The 24,627-nt window shown below is 30.7% G+C and overlaps 1 long non-coding RNA gene across 1 annotated transcript in view; it reads right to left on the bottom strand.

Annotated features, from left to right (window-relative positions):
• LOC140453970 (uncharacterized) overlaps positions 1-23,687 on the bottom strand; it is a 78,373-nt gene extending 54,686 nt beyond the window's left edge. Inside the window, exons 1-2 of the long non-coding RNA XR_011952530.1 lie at positions 23,354-23,687; positions 22,784-22,867 (exon numbers count right to left, since the gene is read on the bottom strand). This is a non-coding gene — a long non-coding RNA (uncharacterized lncRNA). The remainder of the gene's footprint in view (positions 1-22,783; positions 22,868-23,353) is intronic.
• Positions 23,688-24,627: the final 940 nt, after the last annotated feature.

Raw genomic sequence — 24,627 nt, 5'->3', positions numbered from 1 at the left:
GAACGTTGTTTCTGTTATATATAAAGGGAATGTTGTTTCTGTTATATATAAAGGGAACGTTCTTACTGTTATATATATAGGGAATGTTGTTACTGTTATATATAAAGGGAACGTTCTTCCTGTTATATATAAAGGGAATGTTGATACTGTTATATATAAAGGGAATGTTGTTTCTGTTATATATAAAGGGAATGTTGTTTAAGTTATATATAAAGGGAACATTGTTTCTGTTATATATAAAGGGAACGTTGTTACTGTTATATATAAAGGGAATGTTGTTTAAGTTATATATAAAGGGAATGTTGTTTAAGTTATATATAAAGGGAATGTTGTTTCTGTTATATATAAAGGGAATGTTGTCACTGTTATATATAAAGGGAATGTTGTTTCTGTTATACATAAAGGGAATGATGTTACTGTTATATATAGAGGGAACGTTGTTACTGTTATATATAAAGGGAACGTTGTTACTGTTATATGTAAAGGGAATGATGTTTCTGTTATATATAAAGGGAATGATGTTACTGTTATATATAAAGGGAATGATGTTACTGTTATATATAGAGGGAACGTTGTTACTGTTATATATAAAGGGAACGTTGTTACTGTTATATGTAAAGGGAATGATGTTTCTGTTATATATAAAGGGAATGATGTTACTGTTATATATAAAGGGAATGTTGTTACTGTTATATATAAAGGAAATGTTGTCACTGTTATATATAAAGGGAATGTTGTTTCTGTAATACATAAAGGGAATGATGTTACTGTTATATATAGAGGGAACGTTGTTACTGTTATATATAAAGGGAACGTTGTTACTGTTATATGTAAAGGGAATGATGTTTCTGTTATATATAAAGGGAATGATGTTACTGTTATATATAAAGGGAATGATGTTACTGTTATATGTAGAGGGAACGTTGTTACTGTTATATATAAAGGGAATGTTGTTACTGTTATATATAAAGGGAATGTTGTTTCTGTTATATATAAAGGGAATGTTGTTTAAGTTATATATAAAGGGAATGTTGTTTCTGTTATATATAAAGGGAACGTTGTTTCTGTTATATATAAAGGGAACGTTGTTACTGTTATATATAAAGGGAATGTTGTTTCTGTTGTATATAAAGGGAACGTTGTTACTGTTATATATAAAGGGAATGTTGTTTCTGTTATATATAAAGGGAATGTTGTTACTGTTATATATAAAGGGAATGTTGTTTCTGTTATATATAAAGGGAATGTTGTTACTGTTATATATAAAGGGAATGTTGTTTCTGTTATATATAAAGGGAACGTTGTTACTGTTATATATAAAGGGAATGTTGTTTCTGTTATATATAAAGGGAATGTTGGTACTGTTATATATAAAGGGAATGTTGTTACTGTTATATATAAAGGGAATGTTGTTTCTGTTATATATAAAGGGAACGTTCTTACTGTTATATATAAAGGGAACGTTGTTACTGTTATATATAAAGGGAACGTTCTTCCTGTTATATATAAAGGGAATGTTGTTACTGTGATATATAAAGGGAACGTTGTTTAAGTTATATATAAAGGGAATGTTGTTACTGTTATATATAAAGGGAACGTTGTTTCTGTTATATATAAAGGGAATGTTGTTTCTGTTATATATAAAGGGAACGTTCTTACTGTTATATATATAGGGAATGTTGTTACTGTTATATATAAAGGGAACGTTCTTCCTGTTATATATAAAGGGAATGTTGATACTGTTATATATAAAGGGAATGTTGTTTCTGTTATATATAAAGGGAATGTTGTTTAAGTTATATATAAAGGGAACATTGTTTCTGTTATATATAAAGGGAACGTTGTTACTGTTATATATAAAGGGAATGTTGTTTAAGTTATATATAAAGGGAATGTTGTTTAAGTTATATATAAAGGGAATGTTGTTTCTGTTATATATAAAGGGAATGTTGTCACTGTTATATATAAAGGGAATGTTGTTTCTGTTATACATAAAGGGAATGATGTTACTGTTATATATAGAGGGAACGTTGTTAATGTTATATATAAAGGGAACGTTGTTACTGTTATATGTAAAGGGAATGATGTTTCTGTTATATATAAAGGGAATGATGTTACTGTTATATATAAAGGGAATGTTGTTACTGTTATATATAAAGGGAATGTTGTCACGGTTATATATAAAGGGAATGTTGTTTCTGTTATACATAAAGGGAATGATGTTACTGTTATATATAGAGGGAACGTTGTTACTGTTATATATAAAGGGAACGTTGTTACTGTTATATGTAAAGGGAATGATGTTTCTGTTATATATAAAGGGAATGATGTTACTGTTATATATAAAGGGAATGATGTTACTGTTATATGTAGAGGGAACGTTGTTACTGTTATATATAAAGGGAATGTTGTTACTGTTATATATAAAGGGAATGTTGTTTCTGTTATATATAAAGGGAATGTTGTTACTGTTATATATAAAGGGAATGTTGTTTAAGTTATATATAAAGGGAATGTTGTTTCTGTTATATATAAAGGGAACGTTGTTTCTGTTATATATAAAGGGAACGTTGTTACTGTTATATATAAAGGGAATGTTGTTTCTGTTATATATAAAGGGAATGTTGTTACTGTTATATATAAAGGGAATGTTGTTACTGTTATATATAAAGGGAATGTTGTTTCTGTAAAATATAAAGGGAATGTTGTTTCTGTTATATATAAAGGGAATGTTGTTACTGTTATATATAAAGGGAATGTTGTTTGTGTTATATATAAAGGGAATGTTGTTACTGTTATATATAAAGGGAACGTTGTTTCTGTTATATATAAAGGGAATGTTGTTACTGATATATAAAGGGAACGTTGTTACTGTTATATATAAAGGGAATGTTGTTACTGTGATATATAAAGGGAATGTTGTTTCTGTTATATATAAAGGGAACGTTCTTTCTGTTATATATAAAGGGAACGTTGTTACTGTTATATATAAAGGGAATGTTGTTACTGATATATAAAGGGAACGTTGTTACTGTTATATATAAAGGGAACATTGTTACTGTTATATATAAAGGGAACGTTGTTACTGTTATATATAAAGGGAACGTTGTTACTGTTATATATAAAGGGAACGATGTTACTGTTATATATAAAGGGAACGTTGTTACTGTTATATATAAAGGGAATGTTGTTACTGTTATATATAAAGGGAACGTTGTTACTGTTATATATAAAGGGAATGATGTTACTGTTATATATAAAGGGAATGTTGTTTCTGTTATACATAAAGGGAATGTTGTTACTGTTATATATAAAGGGAATGTTGTTTAAGTTATATATAAAGGGAATGTTGTTTCTGTTATATATAAAGGGAATGTTGTCACTGTTATATATAAAGGGAATGTTGTTTCTGTTATACATAAAGGGAATGATGTTACTGTTATATATGGAGGGAACGTTGTTACTGTTATATATAAAGGGAACGTTGTTAATGTTATATGTAAAGGGAATGATGTTTCTGTTATATATAAAGGGAATGATGTTACTGTTATATATAAAGGGAATGATGTTACTGTTATATGTAGAGGGAACGTTGTTACTGTTATATATAAAGGGAATGTTGTTACTGTTATATATAAAGGGAATGTTGTTTCTGTTATATATAAAGGGAATGTTGTTACTGTTATATATAAAGGGAATGTTGTTTAAGTTATATATAAAGGGAATGTTGTTTCTGTTATATATAAAGGGAACGTTGTTTCTGTTATATATAAAGGGAATGTTGTTTCTGTTATATATAAAGGGAACGTTGTTACTGTTATATATAAAGGGAATGTTGTTACTGTTATATATAAAGGGAACGTTGTTACCGTTATATATAAAGGGAATGTTGTTGCTGTTACATATAAAGGGAACGTTGTTACTGTTGTATATAAAGGGAATGTTATTTCTGTTATATATAAAGGGAACGTTGTTACTGTTATATATAAAGGGAATGATGTTACTGTTATATATAAAGGGAATGTTGTTTCTGTTATATATAAAGGGAATGTTGTTACTGTTATATATAAAGGGAATGTTGTTGCTGTTATATATAAAGGGAACGTTGTTACTGTTATATATAAAGGGAACGTTGTTACCGTTATATATAAAGGGAATGTTGTTGCTGTAACATATAAAGGGAACGTTGTTACTGTTATATATAAAGGGAATGTTGTTGCTGTTATATATAAAGGGAATGTTGTTACTGTTATATATAAAGGGAATGATGTTACTGTTATATATAAAGGGAATGTTGTTTCTGTTATATATAAAGGGAACGTTCTTACTGTTATATATAAAGGGAACGTTGTTACTGTTATATATAAAGGGAACGTTCTTACTGTTATATATAAAGGGAATGTTGTTACTGTGATATATAAAGGGAACGTTGTTTAAGTTATATATAAAGGGAATGTTGTTACTGTTATATATAAAGGGAACGTTGTTTCTGTTATATATAAAGGGAATGTTGTTTCTGTTATATATAAAGGGAACGTTCTTACTGTTATATATATAGGGAATGTTGTTACTGTTATATATAAAGGGAACGTTCTTCCTGTTATATATAAAGGGAATGTTGATACTGTTATATATAAAGGGAATGTTGTTTCTGTTATATATAAAGGGAATGTTGTTTAAGTTATATATAAAGGGAACATTGTTTCTGTTATATATAAAGGGAACGTTGTTACTGTTATATATAAAGGGAATGTTGTTTAAGTTATATATAAAGGGAATGTTGTTTAAGTTATATATAAAGGGAATGTTGTTTCTGTTATATATAAAGGGAATGTTGTCACTGTTATCTATAAAGGGAATGTTGTTTCTGTTATACATAAAGGGAATGATGTTACTGTTATATATAGAGGGAACGTTGTTACTGTTATATATAAAGGGAACGTTGTTACTGTTATATGTAAAGGGAATGATGTTTCTGTTATATATAAAGGGAATGATGTTACTGTTATATATAAAGGGAATGATGTTACTGTTATATATAGAGGGAACGTTGTTACTGTTATATATAAAGGGAACGTTGTTACTGTTATATGTAAAGGGAATGATGTTTCTGTTATATATAAAGGGAATGATGTTACTGTTATATATAAAGGGAATGTTGTGACTGTTATATATAAAGGGAATGTTGTCACTGTTATATATAAAGGGAATGTTGTTTCTGTTATACATAAAGGGAATGATGTTACTGTTATATATAGAGGGAACGTTGTTACTGTTATATATAAAGGGAACGTTGTTACTGTTATATGTAAAGGGAATGATGTTTCTGTTATATATAAAGGGAATGATGTTACTGTTATATATAAAGGGAATGATGTTACTGTTATATGTAGAGGGAACGTTGTTACTGTTATATATAAAGGGAATGTTGTTACTGTTATATATAAAGGGAATGTTGTTTCTGTTATATATAAAGGGAATGTTGTTACTGTTATATATAAAGGGAATGTTGTTTAAGTTATATATAAAGGGAATGTTGTTTCTGTTATATATAAAGGGAACGTTGTTTCTGTTATATATAAAGGGAACGTTGTTACTGTTATATATAAAGGGAATGTTGTTCCTGTTATATATAAAGGGAACGTTGTTACTGTTATATATAAAGGGAATGTTGTTTCTGTTATATATAAAGGGAATGATGTTACTGTTATATATAAAGGGAATGTTGTTTCTGTTATATATAAAGGGAATGTTGTTTCTGTAAAATATAAAGGGAATGTTGTTTCTGTTATATATAAAGGGAATGTTGTTACTGTTATATATAAAGGGAATGTTGTTTGTGTTATATATAAAGGGAATGTTGTTACTGTTATATATAAAGGGAACGTTGTTTCTGTTATATATAAAGGGAATGTTGTTACTGATATATAAAGGGAACGTTGTTACTGTTATATATAAAGGGAATGTTGTTACTGTGATATATAAAGGGAATGTTGTTTCTGTTATATATAAAGGGAACGTTCTTTCTGTTATATATAACGGGAACGTTGTTACTGTTATATATAAAGGGAATGTTGTTACTGATATATATAAAGGGAACGTTGTTACTGTTATATATAAAGGGAACGTTGTTACTGTTATATATAAAGGGAATGATGTTACTGTTATATATAAAGGGAACGTTGTTACTGTTATATATAAAGGGAATGTTGTTACTGTTATATATAAAGGGAACGTTGTTACTGTTATATATAAAGGGAATGATGTTACTGTTATATATAAAGGGAATGTTGTTTCTGTTATACATAAAGGGAATGTTGTTACTGTTATATATAAAGGGAATGTTGTTTCTGTTATACATAAAGGGAATGTTGTTACTGTGATATATAAAGGGAATGTTGTTTCTGTTATATATAAAGGGAACGTTCTTTCTGTTATATATAACGGGAACGTTGTTACTGTTATATATAAAGGGAACATTGTTACTGTTATATATAAAGGGAACGTTGTTACTGTTATATATAAAGGGAACGTTGTTACTGTTATATATAAAGGGAATGATGTTACTGTTATATATAAAGGGAACGTTGTTACTGTTATATATAAAGGGAATGTTGTTACTGTTATATATAAAGGGAACGTTGTTACTGTTATATATAAAGGGAATGATGTTACTGTTATACATAAAGGGAATGTTGTTACTGTTATATATAAAGGGAATGTTGTTTAAGTTATATATAAAGGGAATGTTGTTTCTGTTATATATAAAGGGAATGTTGTCACTGTTATATGTAAAGGGAATGTTGTTTCTGTTATACATAAAGGGAATGATGTTACTGTTATATATGGAGGGAACGTTGTTACTGTTATATATAAAGGGAACGTTGTTACTGTTATATGTAAAGGGAATGATGTTTCTGTTATATATAAAGGGAATGATGTTACTGTTATATATAAAGGGAATGATGTTACTGTTATATGTAGAGGGAACGTTGTTACTGTTATATATAAAGGGAATGTTGTTACTGTTATATATAAAGGGAATGTTGTTTCTGTTATATATAAAGGGAACGTTGTTTCTGTTATATATAAAGGGAATGTTGTTTCTGTTATATATAAAGGGAACGTTGTTACTGTTATATATAAAGGGAATGTTGTTACTGTTATATATAAAGGGAATGTTGTTTCTGTTATATATAAAGGGAATGTTGTTACTGTTATATATAAAGGGAACGTTGTTACCGTTATATATAAAGGGAATGTTGTTGCTGTTACATATAAAGGGAACGTTGTTACTGTTATATATAAAGGGAATGTTATTTCTGTTATATATAAAGGTAACGTTGTTACTGTTATATATAAAGGGAATGATGTTACTGTTATATATAAAGGGAATGTTGTTTCTGTTATATATAAAGGGAATGTTGTTACTGTTATATATAAAGGGAATGTTGTTGCTGTTATATATAAAGGGAACGTTGTTACTGTTATATATAAAGGGAACGTTGTTACCGTTATATATAAAGGGAATGTTGTTGCTGTTACATATAAAGGGAACGTTGTTACTGTTATATATAAAGGGAATGTTGTTGCTGTTATATATAAAGGGAATGTTGTTACTGTTATATATAAAGGGAATGATGTTACTGTTATATATAAAGGGAATGTTGTTTCTGTTATATATAAAGGGAACGTTCTTACTGTTATATATATAGGGAATGTTGTTTCTGTTATATATAAAGGGAATGTTGTTTCTGTTATATATAAAGGGAATGTTGTTTAAGTTATATATAAAGGGAACGTTGTTTCTGTTATATATAAAGGGAACGTTGTTACTGTTATATATAAAGGGAATGTTGTTTAAGTTATACATAAAGGGAATGTTGTTTAAGTTATATATAAAGGGAATGTTGTTTCTGTTATATATAAAGGGAATGTTGTCACTGTTATATATAAAGGGAATGTTGTTTCTGTTATACATAAAGGGAATGATGTTACTGTTATATATAGAGGGAACGTTGTTACTGTTATATATAAAGGGAACGTTGTTACTGTTATATGTAAAGGGAATGATGTTTCTGTTATATATAAAGGGAATGATGTTACTGTTATATATAAAGGGAATGATGTTACTGTTATATATAAAGGGAATGATGTTACTGTTATATGTAGAGGGAACGTTGTTACTGTTATATATAAAGGGAATGTTGTTACTGTTATATATAAAGGGAATGTTGTTTCTGTTATATATAAAGGGAATGTTGTTACTGTTATATATAAAGGGAATGTTGTTTAAGTTATATATAAAGGGAATGTTGTTTCTGTTATATATAAAGGGAACGTTGTTTCTGTTATATATAAAGGGAACGTTGTTACTGTTATATATAAAGGGAATGTTGTTTCTGTTATATATAAAGGGAACGTTGTTACTGTTATATATAAAGGGAATGTTGTTTCTGTTATATATAAAGGGAATGTTGTTACTGTTATATATAAAGGGAATGATGTTACTGTTATATATAAAGGGAATGTTGTTTCTGTTATATATAAAGGGAATGTTGTTTCTGTAAAATATAAAGGGAATGTTGTTTCTGTTATATATAAAGGGAATGTTGTTACTGTTATATATAAAGGGAATGTTGTTTGTGTTATATATAAAGGGAATGTTGTTACTGTTATATATAAAGGGAACGTTGTTTCTGTTATATATAAAGGGAATGTTGTTACTAATATATAAAGGGAACGTTGTTACTGTTATATATAAAGGGAATGTTGTTACTGTGATATATAAAGGGAATGTTGTTTCTGTTATATATAAAGGGAACGTTCTTTCTGTTATATATAAAGGGAACGTTGTTACTGTTATATATAAAGGGAATGTTGTTACTGATATATAAAGGGAACGTTGTTACTGTTATATATAAAGGGAACGTTGTTACTGTTATATATAAAGGGAACGTTGTTACTGTTATATATAAAGGGAATGATGTTACTGTTATATATAAAGGGAATGTTGTTTCTGTTATACATAAAGGGAATGTTGTTCCTGTTATATACAAAGGGAATGTTGTTTAAGTTATATATAAAGGGAATGTTGTTTCTGTTATATATAAAGGGAATGTTGTCACTGTTATATATAAAGGGAATGTTGTTTCTGTTATACATAAAGGGAATGATGTTACTGTTATATATAGAGGGAACGTTGTTACTGTTATATATAAAGGGAACGTTGTTACTGTTATATGTAAAGGGAATGATGTTTCTGTTATATATAAAGGGAATGATGTTACTGTTATATATAAAGGGAATGATGTTACTGTTATATGTAGAGGGAACGTTGTTACTGTTATATATAAAGGGAATGTTGTTACTGTTATATATAAAGGGAATGTTGTTTCTGTTATATATAAAGGGAATGTTGTTACTGTTATATATAAAGGGAATGTTGTTTGTGTTATATATAAAGGGAATGTTGTTACTGTTATATATAAAGGGAACGTTGTTTCTGTTATATATAAAGGGAATGTTGTTACTGATATATAAAGGGAACGTTGTTACTGTTATATATAAAGGGAATGTTGTTACTGTGATATATAAAGGGAATGTTGTTTCTGTTATATATAAAGGGAACGTTCTTTCTGTTATATATAAAGGGAACGTTGTTACTGTTATATATAAAGGGAATGTTGTTACTGATATATAAAGGGAACGTTGTTACTGTTATATATAAAGGGAACATTGTTACTGTTATATATAAAGGGAACGTTGTTACTGTTATATATAAAGGGAACGTTGTTACTGTTATATATAAAGGGAACGATGTTACTGTTATATATAAAGGGAACGTTGTTACTGTTATATATAAAGGGAATGTTGTTACTGTTATATATAAAGGGAACGTTGTTACTGTTATATATAAAGGGAATGATGTTACTGTTATATATAAAGGGAATGTTGTTTCTGTTATACATAAAGGGAATGTTGTTACTGTTATATATAAAGGGAATGTTGTTTAAGTTATATATAAAGGGAATGTTGTTTCTGTTATATATAAAGGGAATGTTGTCACTGTTATATATAAAGGGAATGTTGTTTCTGTTATACATAAAGGGAATGATGTTACTGTTATATATGGAGGGAACGTTGTTACTGTTATATATAAAGGGAACGTTGTTAATGTTATATGTAAAGGGAATGATGTTTCTGTTATATATAAAGGGAATGATGTTACTGTTATATATAAAGGGAATGATGTTACTGTTATATGTAGAGGGAACGTTGTTACTGTTATATATAAAGGGAATGTTGTTACTGTTATATATAAAGGGAATGTTGTTTCTGTTATATATAAAGGGAATGTTGTTACTGTTATATATAAAGGGAATGTTGTTTAAGTTATATATAAAGGGAATGTTGTTTAAGTTATATATAAAGGGAATGTTGTTTCTGTTATATATAAAGGGAACGTTGTTTCTGTTATATATAAAGGGAATGTTGTTTCTGTTATATATAAAGGGAACGTTGTTACTGTTATATATAAAGGGAATGTTGTTACTGTTATATATAAAGGGAACGTTGTTACCGTTATATATAAAGGGAATGTTGTTGCTGTTACATATAAAGGGAACGTTGTTACTGTTGTATATAAAGGGAATGTTATTTCTGTTATATATAAAGGGAACGTTGTTACTGTTATATATAAAGGGAATGATGTTACTGTTATATATAAAGGGAATGTTGTTTCTGTTATATATAAAGGGAATGTTGTTACTGTTATATATAAAGGGAATGTTGTTGCTGTTATATATAAAGGGAACGTTGTTACTGTTATATATAAAGGGAACGTTGTTACCGTTATATATAAAGGGAATGTTGTTGCTGTTACATATAAAGGGAACGTTGTTACTGTTATATATAAAGGGAATGTTGTTGCTGTTATATATAAAGGGAATGTTGTTACTGTTATATATAAAGGGAATGATGTTACTGTTATATATAAAGGGAATGTTGTTTCTGTTATATATAAAGGGAACGTTCTTACTGTTATATATAAAGGGAACGTTGTTACTGTTATATATAAAGGGAACGTTCTTACTGTTATATATAAAGGGAATGTTGTTACTGTGATATATAAAGGGAACGTTGTTTAAGTTATATATAAAGGGAATGTTGTTACTGTTATATATAAAGGGAACGTTGTTTCTGTTATATATAAAGGGAATGTTGTTTCTGTTATATATAAAGGGAACGTTCTTACTGTTATATATATAGGGAATGTTGTTACTGTTATATATAAAGGGAACGTTCTTCCTGTTATATATAAAGGGAATGTTGATACTGTTATATATAAAGGGAATGTTGTTTCTGTTATATATAAAGGGAATGTTGTTTAAGTTATATATAAAGGGAACATTGTTTCTGTTATATATAAAGGGAACGTTGTTACTGTTATATATAAAGGGAATGTTGTTTAAGTTATATATAAAGGGAATGTTGTTTAAGTTATATATAAAGGGAATGTTGTTTCTGTTATATATAAAGGGAATGTTGTCACTGTTATCTATAAAGGGAATGTTGTTTCTGTTATACATAAAGGGAATGATGTTACTGTTATATATAGAGGGAACGTTGTTACTGTTATATATAAAGGGAACGTTGTTACTGTTATATGTAAAGGGAATGATGTTTCTGTTATATATAAAGGGAATGATGTTACTGTTATATATAAAGGGAATGATGTTACTGTTATATATAGAGGGAACGTTGTTACTGTTATATATAAAGGGAACGTTGTTACTGTTATATGTAAAGGGAATGATGTTTCTGTTATATATAAAGGGAATGATGTTACTGTTATATATAAAGGGAATGTTGTGACTGTTATATATAAAGGGAATGTTGTCACTGTTATATATAAAGGGAATGTTGTTTCTGTTATACATAAAGGGAATGATGTTACTGTTATATATAGAGGGAACGTTGTTACTGTTATATATAAAGGGAACGTTGTTACTGTTATATGTAAAGGGAATGATGTTTCTGTTATATATAAAGGGAATGATGTTACTGTTATATATAAAGGGAATGATGTTACTGTTATATGTAGAGGGAACGTTGTTACTGTTATATATAAAGGGAATGTTGTTACTGTTATATATAAAGGGAATGTTGTTTCTGTTATATATAAAGGGAATGTTGTTACTGTTATATATAAAGGGAATGTTGTTTAAGTTATATATAAAGGGAATGTTGTTTCTGTTATATATAAAGGGAACGTTGTTTCTGTTATATATAAAGGGAACGTTGTTACTGTTATATATAAAGGGAATGTTGTTCCTGTTATATATAAAGGGAACGTTGTTACTGTTATATATAAAGGGAATGTTGTTTCTGTTATATATAAAGGGAATGATGTTACTGTTATATATAAAGGGAATGTTGTTTCTGTTATATATAAAGGGAATGTTGTTTCTGTAAAATATAAAGGGAATGTTGTTTCTGTTATATATAAAGGGAATGTTGTTACTGTTATATATAAAGGGAATGTTGTTTGTGTTATATATAAAGGGAATGTTGTTACTGTTATATATAAAGGGAACGTTGTTTCTGTTATATATAAAGGGAATGTTGTTACTGATATATAAAGGGAACGTTGTTACTGTTATATATAAAGGGAATGTTGTTACTGTGATATATAAAGGGAATGTTGTTTCTGTTATATATAAAGGGAACGTTCTTTCTGTTATATATAACGGGAACGTTGTTACTGTTATATATAAAGGGAATGTTGTTACTGATATATAAAGGGAACGTTGTTACTGTTATATATAAAGGGAACATTGTTACTGTTATATATAAAGGGAACGTTGTTACTGTTATATATAAAGGGAACGTTGTTACTGTTATATATAAAGGGAATGATGTTACTGTTATATATAAAGGGAACGTTGTTACTGTTATATATAAAGGGAATGTTGTTACTGTTATATATAAAGGGAACGTTGTTACTGTTATATATAAAGGGAATGATGTTACTGTTATACATAAAGGGAATGATGTTACTGTTATATATGGAGGGAACGTTGTTACTGTTATATATAAAGGGAACGTTGTTACTGTTATATGTAAAGGGAATGATGTTTCTGTTATATATAAAGGGAATGATGTTACTGTTATATATAAAGGGAATGATGTTACTGTTATATGTAGAGGGAACGTTGTTACTGTTATATATAAAGGGAATGTTGTTACTGTTATATATAAAGGGAATGTTGTTTCTGTTATATATAAAGGGAACGTTGTTTCTGTTATATATAAAGGGAATGTTGTTTCTGTTATATATAAAGGGAACGTTGTTACTGTTATATATAAAGGGAATGTTGTTACTGTTATATATAAAGGGAATGTTGTTACTGTTATATATAAAGGGAATGTTGTTTCTGTTATATATAAAGGGAATGTTGTTACTGTTATATATAAAGGGAACGTTGTTACCGTTATATATAAAGGGAATGTTGTTGCTGTTACATATAAAGGGAACGTTATTACTGTTATATATAAAGGGAATGTTGTTACTGTTATATATAAAGGGAATGTTGTTTGTGTTATATATAAAGGGAATGTTGTTACTGTTATATATAAAGGGAACGTTGTTTCTGTTATATATAAAGGGAATGTTGTTACTGATATATAAAGGGAACGTTGTTACTGTTATATATAAAGGGAATGTTGTTACTGTGATATATAAAGGGAATGTTGTTTCTGTTATATATAAAGGGAACGTTCTTTCTGTTATATATAACGGGAACGTTGTTACTGTTATATATAAAGGGAATGTTGTTACTGATATATAAAGGGAACGTTGTTACTGTTATATATAAAGGGAACATTGTTACTGTTATATATAAAGGGAACGTTGTTACTGTTATATATAAAGGGAACGTTGTTACTGTTATATATAAAGGGAATGATGTTACTGTTATATATAAAGGGAACGTTGTTACTGTTATATATAAAGGGAATGTTGTTTCTGTTATATATAAAGGGAACGTTGTTACTGTTATATATAAAGGGAATGATGTTACTGTTATACATAAAGGGAATGATGTTACTGTTATATATGGAGGGAACGTTGTTACTGTTATATATAAAGGGAACGTTGTTACTGTTATATGTAAAGGGAATGATGTTTCTGTTATATATAAAGGGAATGATGTTACTGTTATATATAAAGGGAATGATGTTACTGTTATATGTAGAGGGAACGTTGTTACTGTTATATATAAAGGGAATGTTGTTACTGTTATATATAAAGGGAATGTTGTTTCTGTTATATATAAAGGGAACGTTGTTTCTGTTATATATAAAGGGAATGTTGTTTCTGTTATATATAAAGGGAACGTTGTTACTGTTATATATAAAGGGAATGTTGTTACTGTTATATATAAAGGGAATGTTGTTACTGTTATATATAAAGGGAATGTTGTTTCTGTTATATATAAAGGGAATGTTGTTACTGTTATATATAAAGGGAACGTTGTTACCGTTATATATAAAGGGAATGTTGTTGCTGTTACATATAAAGGGAACGTTATTACTGTTATATATAAAGGGAATGTTATTTCTGTTATATATAAAGGTAACGTTGTTACTGTTATATATAAAGGGAATGATGTTACTGTTATATATAAAGGGAATGTTGTTTCTGTTATATATAAAGGGAATGTTGTTACTGTTATATATAAAGGGAATGTTGTTGCTGTTATATATAAAGGGAACGTTGTTACTGTTATATATAAAGGGAACGTTGTTACCGTTATATATAAAGGGAATGTTGTTGCTGTTACATATAAAGGGAACGTTGTTACTGTTATATATAAAGGGAATGTTGTTGCTGTTATATATAAAGGGAATGTTGTTACTGTTATATATAAAGGGAATGATGTTACTGTTATATATAAAGGGAATGTTGTTTCTGTTATATATAAAGGGAACGTTCTTACTGTTATATATATAGGGAATGTTGTTTCTGTTATATATAAAGGGAATGTTGTTTAAGTTATATATAAAGGGAACGTTGTTTCTGTTATATATAAAGGGAACGTTGTTACTGTTATATATAAAGGGAATGTTGTTTAAGTTATACATAAAGGGAATGTTGTTTAAGTTATATATAAAGGGAATGTTGTTTCTGTTATATATAAAGGGAATGTTGTCACTGTTATATATAAAGGGAATGTTGTTTCTGTTATACATAAAGGGAATGATGTTACTGTTATATATAGAGGGAACGTTGTTACTGTTATATATAAAGGGAACGTTGTTACTGTTATATGTAAAGGGAATGATGTTTCTGTTATATATAAAGGGAATGATGTTACTGTTATATATAAAGGGAATGATGTTACTGTTATATGTAGAGGGAACGTTGTTACTGTTATATATAAAGGGAATGTTGTTACTGTTATATATAAAGGGAATGTTGTTTCTGTTATATATAAAGGGAATGTTGTTACTGTTATATATAAAGGGAATGTTGTTTAAGTTATATATAAAGGGAATGTTGTTTCTGTTATATATAAAGGGAACGTTGTTTCTGTTATATATAAAGGGAACGTTGTTACTGTTATATATAAAGGGAATGTTGTTTCTGTTATATATAAAGGGAACGTTGTTACTGTTATATATAAAGGGAATGTTGTTTCTGTTATATATAAAGGGAATGTTGTTACTGTTATATATAAAGGGAATGATGTTACTGTTATATATAAAGGGAATGTTGTTTCTGTTATATATAAAGGGAATGTTGTTTCTGTAAAATATAAAGGGAATGTTGTTTCTGTTATATATAAAGGGAATGTTGTTACTGTTATATATAAAGGGAATGTTGTTTGTGTTATATATAAAGGGAATGTTGTTACTGTTATATATAAAGGGAACGTTGTTTCTGTTATATATAAAGGGAATGTTGTTACTAATATATAAAGGGAACGTTGTTACTGTTATATATAAAGGGAATGTTGTTACTGTGATATATAAAGGGAATGTTGTTTCTGTTATATATAAAGGGAACGTTCTTTCTGTTATATATAAAGGGAACGTTGTTACTGTTATATATAAAGGGAATGTTGTTACTGATATATAAAGGGAACGTTGTTACTGTTATATATAAAGGGAACGTTGTTACTGTTATATATAAAGGGAACGTTGTTACTGTTATATATAAAGGGAACGTTGTTACTGTTATATATAAAGGGAATGATGTTACTGTTATATATAAAGGGAATGTTGTTTCTGTTATACATAAAGGGAATGTTGTTCCTGTTATATACAAAGGGAATGTTGTTTAAGTTATATATAAAGGGAATGTTGTTTCTGTTATATATAAAGGGAATGTTGTCACTGTTATATATAAAGGGAATGTTGTTTCTGTTATACATAAAGGGAATGATGTTACTGTTATATATAGAGGGAACGTTGTTACTGTTATATATAAAGGGAACGTTGTTACTGTTATATGTAAAGGGAATGATGTTTCTGTTATATATAAAGGGAATGATGTTACTGTTATATATAAAGGGAATGATGTTACTGTTATATGTAGAGGGAACGTTGTTACTGTTATATATAAAGGGAATGTTGTTACTGTTATATATAAAGGGAATGTTGTTTCTGTTATATATAAAGGGAATGTTGTTACTGTTATATATAAAGGGAATGTTGTTTAAGTTATATATAAAGGGAATGTTGTTTCTGTTATATATAAAGGGAACGTTGTTTCTGTTATATATAAAGGGAATGTTGTTGCTGTTACATATAAAGGGAACGTTGTTACTGTTATATATAAAGGGAATGTTGTTGCTGTTATATATAAAGGGAATGTTGTTACTGTTATATATAAAGGGAATGATGTTACTGTTATATATAAAGGGAATGTTGTTTCTGTTATATATAAAGGGAATGTTGTTTCTGTAAAATATAAAGGGAATGTTGTTTCTGTTATATATAAAGGGAATGTTGTTACTGTTATATATAAAGGGAATGTTGTTACTGTTATATATAAAGGGAATGTTGTTTGTGTTATACATAAAGGGAATGTTGTTACTGTGATATATAAAGGGAATGTTGTTTCTGTTATATATAAAGGGAACGTTGTTTCTGTTATATATAAAGGGAACGTTGTTACTGTTATATATAAAGGGAATGTTGTTACTGATGTATAAAGGGAACGTTGTTACTGTTATATATAAAGGGAACATTGTTACTGTTATATATAAAGGGAACGTTGTTACTGTTATATATAAAGGGAATGATGTTACTGTGATATATAAAGGGAATGTTGTTTCTGTTATATATAAAGGGAATGTTGTTACTGTTATATATAAAGGGAACGTTGTTACCGTTATATATAAAGGGAACGTTGTTACCGTTATATATAAAGGGAACGTTGTTTCTGTTATATATAAAGGGAACGTTGTTACTGTTATATATAAAGGGAATGATGTTACTGTTATATATAAAGGGAATGTTGTTTCTGTTATATATAAAGGGAATGTTGTTACTGTTATATATAAAGGGAATGTTGCTGCTGTTATATATAAAGGGAACGTTGTTACTGTTATATATAAAGGGAACGTTGTTACCGTTATATATAAAGGGAATGTTGTTGCTGTTACATATAAAGGGAACGTTGTTACTGTTATATATAAAGGGAATGTTGTTGCTGTTATATATAAAGGGAATGATGTTACTGTTATATATAAAGGGAATGTTGTTTCTGTTATATATAAAGGGAATGTTGTTTCTGTAAAATATAAAGGGAATGTTGTTTCTGTTATATATAAAGGGAATGTTGTTACTGTTATATATAAAGGGAATGTTGTTGCTGTTATATATAAAGGGAATGTTGTTACTGTTATATATAAAGGGAATGATGTTACTGTTATATATAAAGGGAATGTTGTTTCTGTTATATATAAAGGGAATGTTGTTTCTGTAAAATATAAAGGGAATGTTGTTTCTGTTATATATAAAGGGAATGATGTTACTGTTATATATAAAGGGAATGTTGTTTCTGTTATATATAAAGGGAATGTTGTTTCTGTAAAATATAAAGGGAATGTTGTTTCTGTTATATATAAAGGGAATGTTGTTACTGTTATATATAAAGGGAATGTTGTTTGTGTTATATATAAAGGGAATGTTGTTACTGTTATATGTAAAGGGAACGTTGTTTCTGTTATATATAAAGGGAATGTTGTTACTGTGATATATAAAGGGAATGTTGTTTCTGTTATATATAAAGGGAACGTTGTTTCTGTTATATATAAAGGGAATGTTGTTTCTGTTATATATACAGGGAACGTTGTTACTGTTATATATAAAGGGAACGTTGTTACTGTTATATATAAAGGGAATGATGTTACTGTTATATATAAAGGGAATGTTGTTTCTGTTATATATAAAGGGAATGTTGTTGCTGTTATATATAAAGGGAACGTTGTTACTGTTATATATAAAGGGAATGTTGTTGCTGTTATATATAAAGGGAATGTTGTTACTGTTATATATAAAGGGAATGATGTTACTGTTATATATAAAGGGAATGTTGTTTCTGTTATATATAAAGGGAATGTTGTTTCTGTAAAATATAAAGGGAATGTTGTTTCTGTTATATATAAAGGGAATGTTGTTACCGTTATATATAAAGGGAATGTTGTTACTGTTACATATAAAGGGAACGTTGTTACTGTTATATATAAAGGGAATGTTGTTGCTGTTATATATAAAGGGAATGTTGTTACTGTTATATATAAAGGGAATGATGTTACTGTTATATATAAAGGGAATGTTGTTTCTGTTATATATAAAGGGAATGTTGTTTCTGTAAAATATAAAGGGAATGTTGTTTCTGTTATATATAAAGGGAATGTTGTTACTGTTATATATAAAGGGAATGTTGTTTGTGTTATATATAAAGGGAATGTTGTTACTGTTATATATAAAGGGAACGTAGTTTCTGTTATATATAAAGGGAACGTTGTTTCTGTTATATATAAAGGGAACGTTGTTACTGTTATATATAAAGGGAATGTTGTTACTGATATATAAAGGGAACGTTGTTACTGTTATATATAAAGGGAACATTGTTACTGTTATATATAAAGGGAACGTTGTTACTGTTATATATAAAGGGAATGATGTTACTGTTATATATAAAGGGAATGATGTTACTGTTATATATAAAGGGAACGTTGTTACTGTTATATATAAAGGGAACGTTGTTCCTGTTATATATAAAGGGAATGATGTTACTGTTATATATTCCGGGAATGTTGTTTCTGTTATACATAAAGGGAATGTTGTTACTGTTATATATAAAGGGAATGTTGTTGCTGTTATATATAAAGGGAACGTTGTTACCGTTATATATAAAGGGAATGTTGTTGCTGTTATATATAAAGGGAATGTTGTTACTGTTATATATAAAGGGAATGATGTTACTGTTATATATAAAGGGAATGTTGTTTCTGTAAAATATAAAGGGAATGTTGTTTCTGTTATATATAAAGGGAATGTTGTTTCTGATATATAAAGGGAACGTTGTTACCGTTATATATAAAGGGAATGTTGTTGCAGTTATATATAAAGGGAACGTTGTTACTGTTACATATAAAGGGAACGTTGTTTCTGTTATATATAAAGGGAATGTTGTTACTGTTATATATAAAGGGAATGTTGTTACTGTTATATATAAAGGGAATGTTGTTTGTGTTATATATAAAGGGAATGTTGTTACTGATATATAAAGGGAACGTTGTTACTGTTATATATAAAGGGAATGTTGTTACTGTTATATATAAAGGGAATGTTGTTACTGTTATATATAAAGGGAACGTTGTTACTGTTATATATAAAGGGAACATTGTTACTGTTATATATAAAGGGAACATTGTTACTGTTATATATAAAGGGAACGTTGTTACTGTTATATATAAAGGGAACGTTGTTTCTGTTATATATAAAGGGAATGTTGTTACTGTTTTATATAAAGGGAATGTTGTTTCTGTTATATATAAAGGGAACGTTGTTACTGTTATATATAAAGGGAACGTTGTTTCTGTTATATATAAAGGGAACGTTGTTACTGTTATATATAAAGGGAACGTTGTTACTGTTATATATAAAGGGAACGTTGTTTCTGTTATATATAAAGGGAACGTTGTTTCTGTTATATATAAAGGGAATGTTGTTACTGTTATATATAAAGGGAATGTTGTTACTGTTATATATAAAGGGAATGTTGTTCCTGTTATATATAAAGGGAACGTTGTTACTGTTATATATAAAGGGGATGTTGTTTCTGTTATATATAAAGGGAATGTTGTTACTGTTATATATAAAGGGAATGTTGTTACTGTTATATATAAAGGGAACGTTGTTACTGTTATATATAAAGGGGATGTTGTTTCTGTGATATATAAAGGGAATGTTATTTCTGTTATATATAAAGGGAATGTTGTTTCGGTTATATATAAAGGGAATGTTGTTACTGTTATATATAAAGGGGATGTTGTTTCTGTGATATATAAAGGGAATGTTGTTTCTGTTATATATAAAGGGAATGTTGTTACTGTTATATATAAAGGGAACGTTGTTACTGTTATATATAAAGGGAACGTTGTTTCTGTTATATATAAAGGGAATGTTGTTACTGTTATATATAAAGGGAATGATGTTACTGTTATATTTAAAGGGAACGTTGTTTCTGTTATATATAAAGGGAATGTTGTTTCTGTTATATATAAAGGGAATGATGTTACTGCTATATATAAAGGGAATGTTGTTTCTGTTATATATAAAGGGAACGTTGTTACTGTTATATATAAAGGGAATGTTGTTTCTGTTATATATAAAGGGAATGTTGTTACTGTTATATATAAAGGGGATGTTGTTTCTGTGATATATAAAGGGAATGTTGTTTCTGTTATATATAAAGGGAATGTTGTTTCGGTTATATATAAAGGGAATGTTGTTACTGTTATATATAAAGGGAACGTTGTTACTGTTTTTTATAAAGGGAACGTTGTTTCTGTGATATATAAAGGGAATGTTGTTTCTGTTATATATAAAGGGAATGTTGTTTCGGTTATATATAAAGGGAATGTTGTTACTGTTATATATAAAGGGAACGTTGTTACTGTTATATATAAAGGGAACGTTGTTTCTGTTATATATAAAGGGAATGTTGTTACTGTTATATATAAAGGGAACGTTTGTCTGTTATATATAAAGGGAATGTTGTTTCTGTTATATATAAAGGGAACGTTGTTACTGTTATATATAAAGGGAACGTTTGTTTCTGTTATATATAAAGGGAATGTTGTTACTGTTATATATAAAGGGAACGTTGTTTCTGTTATATATAAAGGGAATGTTGTTTCTGTTATATATAAAGGGAACGTTGTTCCTGTTATATATAAAGGGAACGATGTTACTGTTTTATATAATGGGAATGTTGTTACTGTTATATATAAAGGGAATGTTGTTTCTGTTATATATAAAGGGAATGATGTTACTGTTATATATAAAGGGAACGTTGTTACTTTTATATATAAAGGGAATGTTGTTACTGTTATATATAAAGGGAACGTTGTTTCTGTTATATATAAAGGGAATGTTGTTTCTGTTATATATAAAGGGAATGATGTTACTGTTATATATAAAGGGAACGTTGTTACTGTTATATATAAAGGGAATGTTGTTTCTGTTATATATAAAGGGAATGATGTTACTGTTATATATAAAGGGAACGTTGTTACTGTTATATATAAAGGGAATGTTGTTTTCTGTTATATATAAAGGGGAATGATGTTACTGTTATATATAAAGGGAACGTTGTTTCTGTTATATATAAAGGGAATGTTGTTCCTGTTATATAAAAAGGGAATGTTGTTTCTGTTATATATAAAGGGAACGTTGTTACTGTTATATATAAAGGGAATGTTGTTTCTGTTATATATAAAGGGAACGTTGTTACTGTTATATATAAAGGGAATGTTGTTTCTGTTATATATAAAGGGAATGATGTTACTGTTATATATAAAGGGAACGTTGTTACTGTTATATATAAAGGGAATGTTGTTTCTGTTATATATAAAGGGAATGATGTTACTGTTATATATAAAGGGAACGTTGTTTCTGTTATATATAAAGGGAATGTTGTTCCTGTTATATATAAAGGGAATGTTGTTTCTCTTATATATAAAGGGAATGTTGTTCCTGTGGTTAAGGTAAGGGGGGAAATTGGTTGTGAGGCTAAGGGGCAAGGGGTACTGATGGGGAGGGGGGCATTGATGTGAATCCGGAGTGGCAGTGGTTTCATTAGGGGCACGGCCCGAGGGGAATGAAGATGGAGAGGGAGGGGGGAGAGAGGGGAGTGAGGTCTGGGCTAAGAGGAGTGAGGGGTAAGGTGCAGTCTGGACAGTCAAGCATTCAAGGGTCAAGGGTCAAGGGTCACCGGATCAGCGAGTTTGTCAAGTCTCCGGGCGGAACAGCGTTTGGGATTGGTTGGGCTGGATGTCTTCCTCAGGTATTGCCGCAGGGACAGGGGTGGCGGGGGCAGTTGTTGGCATTCCCGGGATGCTGGGGCGGGTGTAGTCTCGTCGGCATTGGGACCCGGGATTCCATCCCTCCCACAACCCGACCTCACCCTTCCTGAACCCTACCCGTGTTTCCATCCTCCAGCTCCACCTCCCTCCCCCCTGCCCCCAATCCACCTTACCTGTTTGCCCCCCTTCGTGGTGGGGTCTGCCGGGAGATCTGCTGATGGAGGAGGGGGCCATCCTGGTGGGTTCTGCCTCCTGGGCTGTGAGGGGAGACGTTGGGGTGTGTGGGAGGGTGGTGTTGGTGGTGGTGGTGGAAAGGGGGGGAGAAAGGGGTTGAGATAGATGAGTTTCTGGGGAACTGAGGAGAGGTGGGTGGGTGTCCCGTTTCCAAAGGATCCCCACCCCCCACGACAAACTCTGCCGAAGGGGACCCACCCACGCACCCATCATCACACCCCTGCACCCCCCTCCCTTCCCCCACATTGCCGCTCAGAATCTCCAACCTGTAGAGAATCCAAGATGGCGGCCAACTCACTCTTGCCAAGTGTGGGAGTGATTCCCAAGCCCCAAAGGTGGATCAGATTTCAGCCCCAAAAGCATCCAGATGAGGCCATTCAGCCCATCCTTCTCCTCCTCGAGCCTGTTACACACACGCGCGCGCGCGGAGGCCCATTCAGTGCATTTTCTTCCCCCCACCGCTCCACCCGACCAATGACTAATTCTCCCAGCATGCCTAGCGTCGTTACCTGGCAAACTTTGACCACGGGGCCTGGTGGTAGAGGCTTTGTTGGTGGAGGAGGCCTCAAGAGCGGCTGAGAAACAGGCTGTGAGGAGTGGAGGTGGGGAGTGGAGGTGAGAGAGGAAGGGGAAGGAGGGGATGCGGAGTGTGTGGGGGATGGGTGGGGTTTATTCGGGAAGCGAGAGAGAGAGAGAGAGAGAGGAAACAGGCGTCACAAGAGGACTTGGTTAGTCATGCCACACTGACGCAATGGAGGCGATGGGATGCTGGTTACCGTGGAAGCAATACATGCGTGCGTTACTGTGACGACAAGCGATGACAATGACGGCCTGAGTTTCGGCCAAAGCTGCGGCAGAGAGAAAGTTCCGGAGCCTGAGAGTCAGAAGGACACCGGAGAAGGGAGGGTGGCGTTCCCCCTTCCCCACCCCCACCGCACCCCACCCCGGAGGTGGGGTGGGAACAAAAATCAAAAACTCTGAGGTTCCTCCCTCCCTCCCCCCCAACTCCTCGCGCGCCCCTCTCTTCCCTCCTGACCCCAATAACCTCCTCACCACACCCCTCTCCCGTTTCTGTCCAGCTCCGTGCTGAGGTAGGCCTCAGGCTTCAGGCCTATTGGGAGACTGATGTCAAGTTCTGCTCCTCAGATTGTCAGAGAGAGATCAAGAGAGAGAGAGAGAGAGAGAGCTGGCCTGAATCTCAAACCTAGAGATCCCCCCAGTAACCACTCGCCCCCCTCCCCATTCCTCCCATCTACGATGCTAACCCTCTTCCGAAACCTCTAGGCTTCCCAGTCGCTAGGCCTCTGACCTTGTGGCTCTCGATGCGTCAGACAGATTGACGGACACTGCGCAAGTGTTATGAAGGTGTGGGTGTGTAGTGTACCTTTAAGAGAGGGAGGAAGCGAGCAAGAACTGACCAAAAGCGCACAGTGTACCAAACAATTTAGCACTCGGTCGAAAGGAGTTGCTGGTGCTGTGTTGCCATAGAACAAAAACACATTCAAATTGGGCCAATCCGTTTAAATCATGCCCCAGAGACCAAAATCCAAAGGCATTCGAATTTAATGTTTTGATGGCATCAAATGATTTAATACTTCGGGCTTAAAAAAAAGGGACACTTTGAACAGTTAGGGGGAGAACTGCCAAGAACAACTGTTGGCCGCATAGCTCTCTTAAAGGTACCGTGAGAAAATTTGTACACAACATCGAAGATAAATCTACCAAGGAGAATCGGGAAAGCTGACTGGTTTCAAAACGTGATTTTGTCTTTTTGCAAATCGGA

The sequence above is a fragment of the Chiloscyllium punctatum genome, chromosome 28, assembly GCF_047496795.1.
Source record: "Chiloscyllium punctatum isolate Juve2018m chromosome 28, sChiPun1.3, whole genome shotgun sequence".
NCBI lineage: Eukaryota > Metazoa > Chordata > Chondrichthyes > Orectolobiformes > Hemiscylliidae > Chiloscyllium > Chiloscyllium punctatum.
This window is presented reverse-complemented; position numbering and strand designations above follow the sequence as displayed.